Raw genomic sequence first — 16,370 nt, 5'->3', positions numbered from 1 at the left:
GACAAGGCAGGAATGGTGAAAAATGTGGACGACACCTTTCAGTCAAGTATGGGTGACGCTGGTAAAGTAGAAATCAAGGGCAAGTCAGCAAGACAAATTGTAGCAGGGCTGAGTAGAGAGGAAAGATCACCTCCACCAACCCTTGGGCAGTGCTCTTCCTAATGCAGCCCAGGATGCCGTGGGCCTTATTTGGAACGTGCAAAGCCAGGAGAAGAGGAGGTTTGGGGACACCTAATAACAGCCTTCCCATATCTTCTTGGGTCATATCAGCAAGAAAACGCAGCCAGGTTCTTGCCTGTTGTGCGTGATGTGACTGTGAGGGCCAATGGGCATCAGCTGAAGCAAGGGAAGACAATGTCCTTCCCCAAGAAGACAATCAAGCAGTGGATCAGATGTCCCACAGAGCTTGTGCCATGTCCATCCTTGGAGCTTTTCAAGCCCCACTTGAAGGAAAGCCTGAGCTACTGGCTTCAACCCCATAACTGATCGTCTTCTGAGCAGCATGTAGGCCTGGACACCTCGGGAGGTCCCTTCCAGCATGAATGATTCTGGATCTCCATCCACCATGAATCTTGCCTTCATGATGGGAGGGAAATCACTCAGGTTTCCAGCGGCTGTTGAAGCCTAACAGAAAGTTGGGCAGATGACCTGGGACGTTCCTTTCCCACTCCAAGCTTTGCTGCTCAGATGCAGGGCTGCTTGGCTGGTTCCTATTGATTCCTGTTCTTCACCCTTTCCTACCTTTTCCCCACCTTTCCCACGCACAGTTGCTTCTCCTTGACTACCCTTGTATCCTCCCACGCAAGCAGCCCACCCCTCCTTTCCCTTTCCTCCCTGGCCATTGTCTGTCCTCCTTTGGTGATTCTTTGGAGGTTTTCACCATAGGTGGCCACTCAGAAGAGGGACTGATCATCCCCCTTGACTCAGCATCATCCCCCTTGACACAGCACTGTTGTGGCCACATCTGGATTATCTGTGCCTGGGCTTTGAGGTTTCTTATTCTGGAGGAGTGGGGAAAAACTGGAGAGGCTGTGGAGGATACCTGCCTGGATGGAGTTTGGAGTCTGTGGAGAGAGACTGAAGGTTCTGGGCTTCTTGAGACCGACCAAATGGATCCTCAGGCACTACAGTAGTAGCATGCACCTGCTTGAAGGGGGCTGTCAGAGAGGTCAGAGATAAGGGAGTGATTCCTGATAGCGGCAGGAAGAGAAAACCTGCACAAAGTGCTGCTTGGAAGGGTAAGATTGGATGTGAGGAAAAAGAAATGTCCCTTGGTGGGTTGCCCTCTGATGCCAGACTTCACCCAGAGGGAGCCTGGATCAGCCCATGGCTTTGAGTTTCAAGGAACAAGCAGGGATGAGGGGAGAAACTTCAGAAAAGGCAGAGAAATGAGGGTGTGAGTGCTGGGTAGGAAGGCAAGGAAGAGTCCAACCCCCAGAGTGGAAAGAGGTGCCACATGGACAGTGTAGGGCAACTTGCAGTGGAGATGGCCCAGGGCTGCAGCAAGGCTGAATGGCCCCACAGGGGGCTGAGGGATTTGTCCACTTGGCAATGGCAGCTGCCCATGTCATCTAGGCCTGTGACATGGAACTTGATTTGGAGGGTCTTCTGTTCTGCCCTCCAAGAGCTTCCAAGGGTTGGGGCTTGGTCTTTCTGCTTCATTAAAAAAAATCCAAATGTGTTTTGCAGCATTACAGCCATCGACACAGTGCCTTTGCCTACCTGCAGTTCTGGCCTCTAATTAGCTCCTCTAACGAGTCCATGGGGACGCTTTGTCAGCGATGGCCCTCAGCGGGACCCATCAATGTTTGAAGGTATTTTCAGTGTTGCTTCTGACTTACATTCCTAGAGTGGTTGGTTCAGTCTGCTCTCAGTAGCTCAGGTTCATGGCAGGAGCCCCAATGCCCTAACGAGGTATTTGCCTTTTTGTCATTTCCTTCAAGTCTTCAAGACCTGCGCAGCTAATTGAATCTGTTCCATTCATGTAGATAAAGGAGATTTCAAAGTGCACCTGAAAATAATTATATTTTATTTCATAGGTTATATTTTGCTACTTTTTAGGTTAGAGAGGAGGTTCTAGCAGCAATCTCCAAGTGATAATGATGCAGAGGATCTCCTGAGGAGGTCTGGACTGGTAGGAAATGCAGTCCCTTGAGGTCTGACGCAGGATGGACAACCTTGCTCAGAATGTCCCCAAGACCACCCTTTTTCTCATTGTCCCCTGGGACTCACATCCCTTCTCCTTACATCACACTTCTCCCCTCAATTCTGCAGGTGGGTGCTGCAGCTCCTTTGCACCATCCCCACCTGTTTGCCTTAGAGGACAGGCTGCACACAGGTGCTGAACACTTTTTCAAATCTGCAAGCAATGTGAAGAATGATCAAGTGTCATAAATAAGCCAACACCCTCCACAAGCAGATGCCATGTCCAAGCTGTCTCTGATGAGGTGCCTTTCTGCAAGGGACACTCTCATGAGAAATCTGTTAGGTGGTAGATACAGAAATATAGATCTAAACACAGGGGAAGAGTTGGGTAAGGAGACAGTTTGGCTCCAGGAAGACATGCAAGCTTTTCCTTCCTGAAGTAAAAACAGCAGCACAGGTGAGAGGTACCTAAAAGACCAAAGAATAAAGGGAGGAGAAAACTGGTGAATAACTGAAAGAGCCTTTGCTGAGACAGTCTGCTGAAAAGATGACTTCAGAAGTCGTCACTGTCTCCTGCTCAGGTGCAAATATGTTAAAGATGGGGGAAAATAAGGACCTGGTATAATTGTAATAATGATGGTGAAGTTCTGGTATAAAATCAGTATTTCCTTGAAGTATGGCTTTTGAAAGCTCCTTTTATAAGCAGAGGTCTCTTGTGAGAAAGGACAAGCAAGTGTTGCAACTGTCTTGGAAGGAGTCCATACGTGCAGCTCGGGGAACCACAGGTTGCACAAACCCCCATGGTGAGGGGTGTGCCATCAGTTAGAGTCCCCTTGGGTGACATTTCTGGCACCGGAGCGGGTAACTGTCCAGGTGGATTTCCCAAGGGTAAATCCTGCCTCGCCAACCTGACAGCCTGCGGCTGTGCGTGAGGAGCTCCACAGTGGATGTCATTTCCCTCGGCTTCAGCAAAACTCTTGTCATGGTCTTCATCAGTGTTCTTCTGCCCAAGCGAGGCCATGACACTCTGGGTGCGTACAGAAAGAGATGGGTAAAACACCAGTGGGATGGTCAGGCTGAGAGAGCAGTGGGGAAGGGCTCACACCCCACCTGGAGGCCACTGGGACACACTGGGGCATTGTGGGCAGCACAGGGGACTCTCCTGCTTACACTTCAAGAGCTGTAAAGATAATCCAGTGGAGGCAACTCTCACAGTGTCTGTCGGTGGCACCAAACTGCGAGGACCATCCCTGTGCCCTAGGGATGCCATGGAGGGGAACCCTGGCAGGTGGGGTGGCCGCCCTGTCAGGGGCTGCACAGATGCAGGACGGACCAAGGGCAGAGCCTGCACCTCCTTCGCATGGACTAACACCCTGCAGCTGCAGGGCCTGGGACCTGCCTGGCTGGGCAGTGTCTGTGCAGAAAAGGCCCTGGTGGTGCTGGGGGACAGAAGGCAAAACACAATCCCACCCCGTGACCTGGTAGCAGAGGCAGCCAGCAGTGCCCTGGAGCGTATGAAGAGGTGCCTTGCCAAGAGAGGGCGGGAAGTGATTGTGCCCCCTACTCATTGCTTGTTAGACCACCTGTCTGTGACTGTGTTTATTTTTGGGCCCTGACTGGGGAGGGAAGGAGGGAGGGAGCAGCTGGGTGGCTGCTGGGCTTTTGGCCAGAGACAAGCCACTACAGCCAGGAAGATGTGTATGACTGGGAGTGAGTTCAGTGAAGGGTCACTGAGATGCTCAGGGGCTGGAACACTTTCCTGGGAGGGGAAACTGAGGGCAAGGCCCTTGTTCAGCCTGCACAAGGGAAGGCCTTGGGAGCCTCCTAGTGACCTGCCAGTCCCAATGGGGAGGTGGTCAGGAGGATGAAGCCAGTCTTGGAGCTGTGGTGCCTGGCAGGAATGTGATAGGCAATCGTCAGATGTGGAAATAAGAATGTTCTTGGCAGGAGATAACGCAATGACCAGCCTCCACATCATGGGGTGCTTGAAGCTATAAACAGAATGCAAACAAATGCTCTGCTTGGATAGTATGAACTTCTTTGCTAAAAGTGGGTGGTGGAAGAATGTCAGTGCTTTCCAGTTCTATGGAAGATTTAAGGCCTCTGGGAAAGAGCTGAAGGTAACAGTTTAGCTCCCCCCTTTCAGTCTGTGACACCCAGATGCCTGACCTGCTCTTCCTTCCCCTCTTCCCATCAACTGATGAAGGGATGAGAAGGAAGGAAGCAGAAAGGCCCTAGGACTAGGAGGGCCATGAAGTCCTTTCATTGGTTACCCCATCAAGAATCAAACTGGGATGTAAGCCTGAAAATTTTGATTCAACAAGGTCCATGGACAGGTTAGACTTTGTCTATGGTTGTGCCTAGAGACCCACACACCTACAGCATGGATGATGCTGGGGCCTGTTATAGTTGAATTTGAAATAACTAGAGTCTGAAATAAATTCACTAAGTATTTATTAAAGCAGGAAAGCAAAAACAGCGCGCTGGGCGTCCGAGGAGGCGCAGCTCCATCCAGGCTCGCAAATTCTGACAAGTAACACAGCCCTTTTATTCTCAGCTTCAAAGCCGGTTTAAGCAAACAGTTATGCTCTCAGTCCCGTAGCAAGAAGCTGTATATTACAAAACTAATCTATTTTTACACTAAGGTCTAGACGAAGACAAAGGTTGTCATAGTAACATGAGATTATGGTTTAACATTGGCCTTGTGAAGGTACATCTCTCAACCTCACAGTAAACAGTTAACTCATTTCTCGCCAGACAGAAGGTTCTCAAATCTGTTGCAGCAAGATCATTCCTTTTGTTAAAAGCCCATTTGATCAGCAAATTACCCTTAGTTACTTATTACAGGCAGAACAGAAGACCCTCCAAATCAAGTTTCCTGTCACAGACCTTGATGACACGGGCAACTACCATTGCCAGGGGGACAGAGGCCTCAGACCCCTGTGGGGCCATTCAGCCTTGCTGCAGCCCTGGGCCATCCCCACTGCAAGTTGCCCTGCACTGTCCATGTGGCACCTCTTTCCACTCTGGGGGTTGGCACATTTCTTTCTTTCCCACCCAGCCCTCACACCCTTGTTTGTCTGCCTTCACTGATGACTCTGCACTCATCCCTGATTCTTCCTTGAAGGTCAAAGCCATGGGCTGATCCAGGCTCCCTCTGGGTGAACACTGGGATCAGAGGGCAACCCTCAGAGGGACAGTTTTTTTCCTCACATCCAACCATATCCTTCCAAGTTGCACATTGTGGAGTTGTTCTCTTCCTGCCAATATCAGGAATCACTCCTTTATCTCTCACACTCCCTTTCTAAGCAGGTGCATGCTACTACAGTAGTGTCTTGAGGCTCCACTTTGCCGGTCTCAAGAAACCCAGGACCTTCAGTCTCTCTCCACAGGCTCCAAGCTCCATCCAGGCAGGTTATCCTCCACAGCCTCTCCAGTTTTTCCCCACTCCTCCAGAATGAGAAAACTCAAAGCCCAGACACAGGTAATCCCGATGTGGCCACAACAGTGCTGTGTCAGGGGTGATGATGCTGAGTTAAGGGGGATGATAAATCCCTTGTCTGAGTGGCCACGCACCCCCTAATTCAGCCCCACATGCAGATGGCCTTAGATGTGCTGAGCATGCACCAGTAGCTCCTAAGCATCCCCCATAATACTCAGGTCCTTCTCCTCCTTGGGTTTGTACCTCAGCCACTCAGGTGCCCTCATAGGTGCGGTTATTCTGCCCCCGCTAAAGGGCTGACCATGTCTACTTGGAAAACCTCTGAGGTCCCAATTTCACAATCGCAGTGTTTTGGAAGGTGCTACTTGGACCAGCTTTGGTATGTGCATGGACATGGCTCACCCTGCCACGTGGTGCCTCTGGCAAGGTAACAGCATAAGGAACTGCAGGACGCCACAGATAATGAAGGGAGGCAGAGCTTCAACGGTATTGCTGACCATGGTAGGCGCTCCCATGGTGAAGAGCTCAGAATCCCCAAAGGAACACAGACAATGGCCAGGGAGGAAAGGGAAAGGAGAGGCAGGCTGCTTGCACGGGAGGATACAAGGGTGGTCAATGAGAATCAATTGTGCATGGGGAAAGAAGTACCAAAGAAGGAAAGGGTGAAGAACAGGAATCAATCAGGGCTGTTCGGGGGTACCTGCCAAGCAGCCCTGCATCTGAGCTACAAAGCTTGGAGTGGGAAGAGAAAGTCACATGTCATCTGACCAACTTTCTGTTTAACTTCAACAGTCACCGGGAACCTAAGTGGTTTCCATCCCATCATGAAGGTAAGATCCATGGTGGATGGAGATGCAGAATCATTCATGCTGGAAGGGACCTCAGGAGATGTCCAGGCCAATGTGCTGCTCAAAGCAGGATCAGCGACAGGGTCAGAGCAAGTAGCTCAGGCTTTCCTTCAAGTGGGTCTTGAAAAGCTCCAAGGATGGACAAGGCACAAATCTCTGGGACATCTGCTCCAGTGCTTGACTGTCTTCATAGGGACATAGGGAGAAAGATTGTCTTCCCTTGCTTCAGCTGATGCCCATTGGCCCTCATCCTCCTATCATGCACAAGAGGCATAAACCTGTTTGCCTTTTCTTGCTGATATGACCCAAGACCACATGGGAAAGCTGTTATTAGGTGTTCCAAAAACCTTCTCTTCTCCTGGCTTTGCACCTTTCAAATAAGGCCCATGGCATCCTGGGCTGCATTAGGAAGAGCTCTGCCCAAGGGTTGTTGGTGGTTATCTTTCCTCTCTACTCAGCCCTGCTACAACTTGTCTTGCTGACCTCTCTTGCTTTGTACCCTACCACCTTCACGCACACTTGACCCAAAGTTGTCGTCTAGAATTTTCACCACTCCTGCCAACTTTTTGTTCAAAAACAGTCCTGCAGAGCATTTGCACCATGTTGGTCGGGGATCATCTTCCACCTTCCCTTCAACCAAGGCCTTCAAGTACAGGTCCCTTTCTCTAGCGGTATAAAGGAGACATTGTCCTCCTTCTAATTTTCATCAGGTGGTTTGGAGATACTGAGCAGAAGACCATTGTACATGGAGGAGTTAGTGATGAGTGTCACAGGAAACCTGAGCAGGCCTGTGCTGTGCTCCACGTACCTCTTGGCCACACCTCTTGTGCTGAGTGTGTCCCTGGGTTGCAGAATAAGCCATATTGGAAGAAGGAATCTGCAGGAAGATGCTGGTGAATGGCCAACCTCACGCCCTTACCTTTGCCTGGGACTGCAGTTACCAATTCCCAAGTGAACCCCTCCTCTTAGAACACGAGAAGTGATGACTAGAATGGGTTTCCCTGGCAGAAAACACTTCAAGAGCTGACAGGAGCAGTGTGGGATAAGCCTTCTGCAGGCAGGATCTGCACCACTTGCTGCACCACTCTCCCAACGCTGGAAACTCCGTGTTCCCGGCCTCGGAAGGGACGGCATACAGCTGACACGGTTGTCTCTGTGTGTAGAGAGTTTGCTCTAACCAAGGCCATTTGAAATGACACTTTGTCTCAGAGTCCAAGTGCCTTTCTTACTGCAGCCATAACCAGCTGGGCTGCTGATGGCCAGTCCCCCAAGGGAACTGGACACTCCAGGGACCTCAAACTCACCTTCATGGCCACGTGCCTCCTACTGGCCTATGAGCTTCTCAGATGTAATGGGTGTCATAATGACAGCCCAGATCATCAGACTTCTTGTGGCCTTGGTTACTCCTTGGTCAGCGGTTCCTGAACTGGAGAAGGCAGTGATAAAGAGATGCACAGCAATGGAAGAGATGGGCAAGGACCCTGCAGGTGCCATGAAGGCTTTGCAGGAAGAAGTGGGAGGAATAGCCCCTATAGCTGTGCAAAATGGAATGGCATTAGATATGAAGCTGGCGTCTGAAGGCAGAGTCTGTGCCGTTGTTAATAGCAGTTGCGGTGTATATGTAGGTTAAAGTGGGAGAATTTCTACAGATACAAAAAAAGATTTGGAAACATCCTAGTATTTGTCATGAGTCCCAGAAAGTTGAGACCTTCTATGGAATTCAAGACATTTGGAATACGCTGACATCCTGGTTTCCTGATTTACAGCTCTGGGTTAAGAAGTTCATCTCCAGATGCCTTTCTCCTCTTCCTCTATGATCACTCCAACCCATTCTACCGATGTAGCTTCTGCTTTAAGGTTCAGAGAGGAAAAGTTGGACTGTCTTTCAGTAGTGTCTCTAATATTCCCTATGGGCAACTCTTCAGTTGTGGCAATAGACCTCATGGGGATCTGCTTGAACTAGCAATAATACAGCTGAGAAATGTATTTTTTATTTATTAATTTCTATCCCAGTCCCCTCACCACCACCACCATCAACCATTCCCTGTCAGCTATCCCTCTTTTAGTTCTGCTTACAAGCAGCCAATAATTATTGCCAAGAACTTGCTATATTCACCTGAAATAGTGACGCTGGGGACGTGAAGAGCAAGGCTGTCCATGCAGTGTTTAGCTCCAGAAACTGCTTTCCCTACCTGTCCACACCTCCTCAGGAGACACTCTGCATCAAGAGCAACTGGAAAAGCCTTCTATCACTTCTCCAAAGTGCTCATTACCTGCCTTTCTCTTCCACTGTACGGCTGAACCTTACCTCATGAAGTGTACAAGCCAAACTTGAAGACCAGGTGTCCCTGATGGAGGAGACACGGCTCCTAAGGGCTTTCTGCCTTGTAATGAGCCCAGGGTGTCTGTGGTGCTGTGGACTTCAGGTGTTCGGAGGAGGCTGAAGAAACCTCTCAAGAACACCAAGTCAGGAGCAAACGCCAATGTCCCTGGAAGCGTTAATGGGCCCCGCTGAGGGCCATGACCGAGAAAGCCTCCCCATGGCCCTGTTAGAGCCCATCCTTGGAGGCTGTGAGGGCAGGAAGGCAAAGGCGCTGTGCAGGCAGCTCTGCTGCTGAGCAAAGCCTTGGCTTGCTTGATGAAGCAGAAAGGCCAAGCCGTGACCTGCAGCCTGTGGGGAGGTCGGTGCTGTCCCTCACAGAGGGCTCAGGGCTCTTCCTGGGGACCATGGAAGGTGGGGGATCCAATGCCCAGTGAAGGACAACAATGGCACAACAACTTCCAGCTTCCCCATGGGGCTGCAAGGAGGCAACAATGCTCTAGTGCCATGAGGACAACTTGTCTTCTCACAGGCCTCAGTGTCAGAAACAGCTGCCATAGCTAAGGGGACAAAGAGCTGGGTTCTCTTCAGGCTTTCCAGCCTTGCTAAAAACCTTTTCCATCTCCACCGCAGGTTGTTCTACATGGTTGGACAACTGCCCCTATTTCCCTGCAGGCTGTAGGCACCATCTCGCTGCCCTGCCTTGCTCTCACCCCAACATTGCCATACCTTCGCTGAGGTACCTCCACTCTCACCGGCTGTTCCTTGAAACACAAACCATGGGCTGATCCAGGCTCCCTCTGGCTGAGCTCTGGCACCGCAGCAGGGCCCTTGGTGTGACAGTTGTTCCTCCTGACAGCCACTCTCCATTTTCAACATGACACTTTGTGAAATCTTTTCCTCTCTCCTGCTTTTTCCCACTACCCAGGAAAGCTTTACCGTCTCAGGAACCCCCCTTTATGCAGGGAACCAACACTGTTTGCTTTTTCTGGTGGTCTTTCCACTTACCACAGAGAAATAATCTCCACATGGTCTTCTACACCACATGCCTGCTGCTGTCTTGTCATGTCCACAGGCAAAATGGACATGACAATCTGTATCCCAGGCCTCTTCCTGGAGAGGTCCTAAGCTGTACCTTGGCAGAGGGACTTCCCCAGCCACATGTTCCTGTTGCTGGCCTGTCACCTCCAGAGACAGAGCTGGCCTCACAGGCCCCTTCACAGCCATGAACTTCCTCCTGCATTAGGGGTTCCTGAGACTCAATTGCCCTCCTAATACCATACCTCTCCATCACCCTCCTCCTGGCCCACCACCTGACCATAGAAAAAACAGGCTCGCTTCTTCCTGATTGATCAAATACATTTCAGAAAAGTAATTTGAATGGAGAAACATTCTTCACATGAACTCCTGTATTGGTGTTGACACAATTTATATATGCTCTTTTAGCTCTATGGCTTCTTTTCAGGTTGAACTGACCTCTGGATATCACCTAGTCCAACCCCCATACTAAGGCAGGGCGAGCTAGACCAGCTTTCTCAGCATCTGCTCTAGGTAGGCTTGCAATGTCATAGAATCATAGAAACAGAGAATCATTTAGGATGGAAAAGACCTCAAGGATCATCAAATCCAACTGTTACCTCAGGACGGCCAATTTCATCACTAAATCCTGTCCCCAAGCACTGCATTTATATATTTCTGACACACCTCCAGGGCTGGTGATTCCACCGCCTCCATGAGCAGCCTCTTCCAAAGCTTGACCACCCTTGCAGTGAAGATGTTTTGCCTCATGCCCAATGTAAACCTCTCCTGGTGTAACTTGAGGCGGTTTCCTCTTGTCCTGTCTCTTGTTATCTGGGAGAAGAGACCTATCCCCACCCATCTACAACCTCCTTTCAGGTATTTCTAGAGAGCAGTAAAATCCCCATGAGCGTCCTTTTCTCCACACTAAAGAACCCAAGCCTTCTCAGCTGCTCATCAACATACCAGGGCTCCAGACCCTTCACCAGCTTTGTTGCTCTTCTCTGGCCATACTCCAGCACCTCAAAGTTTCTCTTGAAGTAAGGAGCCCAAGACGGAAACATGGTGCTCGAGGTTTGGCTTCAGCAGTGCCGAGTACAGGGGATCGATCACTGCCCTGGTCCTGCTGGCCATGCTCTTTCTGATACCAGACAGGATGCTATTGGCCATCTTGGCCACCCCGGCACACTGATGGCTCATGCTCAACCATCTGTCAACCTGCACCCTCAGGGTACTTTCCCACCAGGCTTCCTTCCAGCCACTCTGCCCCAAGCCTGTAGTGTTGTGTGGGGTTGTTGTGACCCAAGTGCAGAACTGGCACTTCTCCTGGTTGAACTTCATACAATTGGACTCACTCAAACAGCCCAACCTGTGCAGATCCCTCTGCAGAACCTTCCTGCCCTCAAGGAGATCAGCCCTCCCACCCAACCTGATGTCGTAGGCAACCTTACTGAGGGTGCACTCAATCCCCCTGGCTGCATCATTGATAAAGTTCTGAAAGAGGACTGGCCCCAACACTGAGCCCTGGGGAACACCACTCCTTATGGGCCGTCACCTGGATGTCACTCCATTTACTCCCCCTCTTGGGGCTTGGATGTACATCCAGCTCAAACCCAGCATAGAGAACACCCAGCCAAGCCATGAGCAGCCAGATTCTCTAGCAGAATGCTGTGGGAGATGGAGCAAAAAGGCTTTTGTAACGTCCAGGTAGACAGCATCCACAGCCTTTCCTTCATCCACTGGGCAGGTCATCTTGTAACAAAAGAAGATCAGTTTCATCAAGTAGGACCTTCCTTTCATAAACCCATGCTGTCTGGTCCTGACCTCCTGGTTTCCCTGCACCTGCTGCTTGTTGGTGCTCAGGATGATCAGCTCCACAACCTTCCCTGTCACTAAGATAAGGTGGACAGGCCTGTAGTTATCCTCCTTTCTGCCTGTCTTGTAGGTGAGCACAACTTGACTAACCTTCAGTCTTGACTTCAGTCCTGACTGCCTTAATAGCCATTCCTTCATTTGCAAACAGTTGTCCCTGGGATACCTTGCCTGAGTCACAGAATCGGCACAATTAATTGCTCCAGCCAACTGCTCATAGTTAACAGCAATTCCCCGATTAAGGTTTTCAGTCAAGGCCACTACACATAGCTCACAAAAATCAAATAAGACCACATGGGAAAGCTGTTATTAGGTGCTCCAAAAACCTTCTCTTCTCCTGGCTTTGCACCTTTCAAATAAGGCCCATGGCATCCTGGGCTGCATTAGGAAGAGCTCTGCAGCGAATGAAAAGATGGCACGCAGCTTGATGCAAGCAAATGTCAATTTATTGTACAGAAGCACGAGTTTATATACACTTTCAGAAGCTGCGCGTTTTAAACAGATTGGTTCTTGAAGCTAAGCCTTGCATACTAGGCAATCCCTGATTGGTGGTTAACTAGCAGCAATTAACAGCAAGGTGTTACCTTTCCTTGGCGCCATCCTTGGCGCCATCCGTCTCCCACTCCCCTGTGCTCTGTAAACATGCCTCATCATGTTAATCGTTGTCTAGACAAGCTCGAGCACATTCCCCTCAGCTAACTGATTGCCACGCATGGTCCTAGTTTCCAGCCCGCTCCTGCATCTCCCCCTTCCTGTTGCACAAAAAGAACCTTTGAAACCGAACAAGTAAAAACAAGGTATAAGTAATAGAACAAATAAAAACCCAACTGAGACATTTTATCAATGTCAAAATAACCCACTGTCTCTGTTCCATACAATTATACAATTTCCCCTTTTTGTTTTTGAACAGCTAGTACCAGGTTTGCCATGTTCTGCAGGGCCCTTGCAAACATGACAGCAACCAAGGTAACAGCAAACAAACGATACTGCCAATTGAGTGAATGGATGCCAAAAAGGCTGACATTTTCTCAGATTTTGATAACATGTTGCTGCAATGGGGCGCCTAAAATCCATTCAGCACATACCATCAAAATCCACACAGCCATGTCCTTGAACCAACAACAAAAAGCAGTGGCAATTTTGACTCGCATTCTTAACTGCCTACCAAACAAGGTGATTTAACTCTTTAATACTTTCTCTGCTGTTACTCTGGATAAGAGAAGAACTGCTGTGACACGTTCCCATCATAGCCTCCTACTACATTAGCATCTACAGAAAGACAATTATCGACATTCAAAGTGTAAACAGTATCATCTTCTTTTGGATTAACATGATACATAGGTGGAAGGGCACACCAAACAAGACCTGGTTCAGTCAAAAAGTTCAAAACATAGCATGCCTTCTCTGAACATACCTCTGGGGTCATTCCCTTCATTCCCTCTTTTTTTATGCAAAGAGAAACACTTTTACCATAACAGAGAAGCCCCTATTTACATCTCTGAGCCCGGACACAAACCGCAGCTGTATGCTCCACTAGGCTCAGGGCAGAAATCATTCATGCAGTTACATAGCTATATATCACTACAAGCATGCAGACACCTATTAAACACTAGATAACCATGTTTATCTTTCCTGTTCTCCTTCACAATACCTAGCTGTTCTCTCATCTCTTGTTAGGTCACATATTCTCCAGTTTCCTCTCCTGTATATCTCTTCAGACATTCTCTATCCTCCCCTTTTTTGCTTAATTGCGAGGAGGCAAAGGGTGTGTGTAGCTGGGTGACCATGACCTGCTTTATGTTACAATCAACTAAACACTGAATACAGGAAAAAAAAGCATGGGAGACATAAGGCAAACATCAATAAGGTGGTTAAAGATAATTATAATAAATCCTGTAATACTTTTGAGTCATGGCCCAAAGTTTCCCAGCCGTGAGAAGAGACCAAAGGCATCCCGTCCCTGGCTCTGTTGCAGATCTTTGTTTTAAGGCTTTTGAGTTTTGTATACTTTTGTAAATTAATTCACAGTGGTCACTCAGATTCACGTAACACATCCTATCAAAGTCTTCACACTTGTGTCCCTGTGCTAATAATAAAAATCAATAGCAACTCGGTTCTGTAGCAACATATGATGGACAGAATCAACATGTGTTAATAAGCCAGAAAAAAAAGAACAGTATTTGTAGTATTACTTTGTTTAGCAAGCTAGCAGCCTAATTTACTAAGCAAGTTAAGAGCGTGTACTATTCTTACAGAAGAGATTAGAGAAGCAAAAACGTATTATGCTGCATTCCAGAACTCAGCCTGAGAATTACAGTCTGCTGTGAGTTCTGCTTTACAATCATTTGACACATGTTGGGGTTGCGATTGTGAAAGTTGCCCATTTACAATTTTCATTGGCATTATCACAGCTAGTTGTTTTAAAAGCAACCCTTGAGCTTCCTGATGTTCAACTTGTTGCAAAATATTCTGAAGCCAATCAATAAAGTTAGTATTAAAGTTAGTGACTCTCTAGGACCCGGCAAGACTGTGGCAAGACTCCCGCATCCGGACTGCCTTAATAGCCATCTCATTCAGTTGCAAACAGTTGTCCCTGGGATACCTTGCCTGAGTCACAGAATCGGCACAGTTATTTTCTCCAGCCAACGGCTCATAGTTAACAGCAATTCCCCGATTAAGGTTTTCAGTCAAGGCCACTACACATAGCTCACAAAAATCAGATAACCACATCATATACTATATCAGTTAGTACCATACAAAGCAATGACTTCCAATCATGCAGTGTGAGTGTATAAGGCTCTGCCATCACTTCAAGAAGGAACATAGCAAATGTATTATGAATCCTCCCTTCCTGCACTGCTTTGCTTAACTCTTTAACAGCCTCGTATTGCACAGGCTGCCACTCTGCAGGTTGATTTGTCTGACAAAATACTGAACATGCCATAGCGACTCCCAAATCCCATGACTTAAGTGTTTCCCACTTGCATTCCTGCCACCAGTCCCTCAGACTCCCTTTCACCCTCCCCAAAAATACAATCAGTGCATCAGGAGAGACAAGGGGGTGGGGGAAAGGTCTGGCTCCTTTTCCAGATCTATAGGACCTGGATCAAAAGGTTTATCAGTGTCAATAAAATCATTGTCCGAGTTGTCCTGTTCCCGTGCTTGGTCCTGTGTTGTGAGGGTCGCTGCAATCAGTGACAGAAGCTTTGGGGGCAGAGGAGGTGTGGACAGAATCGCCATCACTGACGGTGTCTTGAGAAGAGTTGTGCTGTCGGTGGAATTTACAGCTTCCTCTGGTTTAGCCCCATTAGTAGAATTAGTCCACACTTGGCAAAGAGTAGTCAGAATTTGCCACCAAGATGCTAAATGCATTCCCGACACGGAGTTCCCCTCCGCGGCAGCATCATACAATCGGCTGCTGTATGTACACACTTTCATTCTTTCAAAGTCTCTAAAGTTTCTTGGCTGCTCACCTGTCTCGATGAATACAGGTGTTATCCTCGGGGTTTAGGTTGTCCGCCTGGTCCAGCCAGCAAGTTCAGCCAAGCCGTCTCCTTCGGAACGCAGCCCTCTTCCACGAGCTGTCTTTTTTCCGTCCTTATTCTTCCAAGGCTTCGGAACACCACCATAGGGGTCACCATTAGAGGAAACTGAGGCACGGACTCCCTGATCTGACTAGAAGACCCTTCATGAGTCCATATACGTCTCTTTCTGGGGACGAACCCTGATTCCCCGTTACGGATTTCCCACAGCTCACCTCTCAACTCCGGAGGGATTTCTGGCCGGCTCCTGCTTCCTTTCAGCAGATCATTCAAAGTTCTGTGGGATTCGCTGCATGTCGCTCAGATAGGCGATTCGAGAGCCCTTCACGTCAGATCCTTAAACGCATCACATCGGGGTCACCAATTTACAGCGAATGAAGAGACGGGATGCAGCTTGATGTAAGCAAATGTCAATTTATTGTACAGAAGCACGAGTTTATATACACTTTCAGAAGCTGCGCGTTTTAAACAGATTGGTTCTTGAAGCTAAGCCTTGCATACTAGGCAATCCCTGATTGGTGGTTAACTGCCATCAATTAACAGCAAGGTGTTACCTTTCCTTGGCGCCATCCTTGGCGCCATCCGTCTCCCACTCCCCTGTGCTCTGCAAACATGTCTCATCATGTTAATTGTTGTCTAGACAAGCTCGAGCACATTCCCCTCAGCTAACTGATTGCCACGCATGGTCCTAGTTTCAAGCCCGCTCCTGCAGCGATGCCCTCTCCTGCCAGCACTGCACAGCCCAGCCCTGCATCTCTCTGGTCCCAAGGACAGCATGGATTGCTCTCCTTAGGGACATCTCATTTCACCTTTACAGTGACCTCTGTCCACCACCTCCGCATTCTCTGCTGTAAAAAACTTTGCTTTCCTCAGACCCTGGACACTTGTTACCCATTATTACTGCTTTTGTGACATGTCTGATCTTGGCCCTGATGACACAGCTGTGGTCCAGCGCACCTCTGCTGTGAAATAACCTAAATCGGGGAGAGGAATGGGAAAAAGTCTTATTTAAGCAGCGTGAGGAAGCCTTAGGACCAATAACCTCACATCTTCTTGGGGAATTTAGAGATGCTGTGGGTTTACATGGCAAGGGTTTGGTGGTGCTCACGGTGTTTGTAGGTCTGGCAAAGGTGAGAAGAGATCAAGCGCTGACTCCATGGCAATAAAACCACTTTCATTTGACT

The 16,370-nt window shown here is 48.8% G+C and overlaps 2 long non-coding RNA genes across 2 annotated transcripts in view; both read left to right on the top strand.

Moving 5' to 3' along the window:
* The window catches only part of LOC308057833, a 47,257-nt gene that overhangs the window by 20,465 nt on the left and 10,422 nt on the right, over window positions 1-16,370 (top strand). The window contains exon 2 of the long non-coding RNA XR_013925483.1: window positions 5,458-6,489. This is a non-coding gene — a long non-coding RNA (uncharacterized lncRNA). The remainder of the gene's footprint in view (window positions 1-5,457; window positions 6,490-16,370) is intronic.
* Window positions 12,069-13,874, top strand: LOC308057837. Its single transcript, XR_013925487.1, has 2 exons — window positions 12,069-13,727; window positions 13,767-13,874. It is a non-coding gene; the product is annotated as an uncharacterized lncRNA (long non-coding RNA).

The sequence above is a fragment of the Falco punctatus genome (genome assembly GCF_963210335.1).
Source record: "Falco punctatus genome assembly, contig: scaffold_46, whole genome shotgun sequence".
Taxonomy (NCBI): Eukaryota; Metazoa; Chordata; class Aves; order Falconiformes; family Falconidae; genus Falco; species Falco punctatus.
Note: the sequence above shows the minus strand (reverse complement) of the source record. Positions and strands in the feature narration are given on the sequence as shown.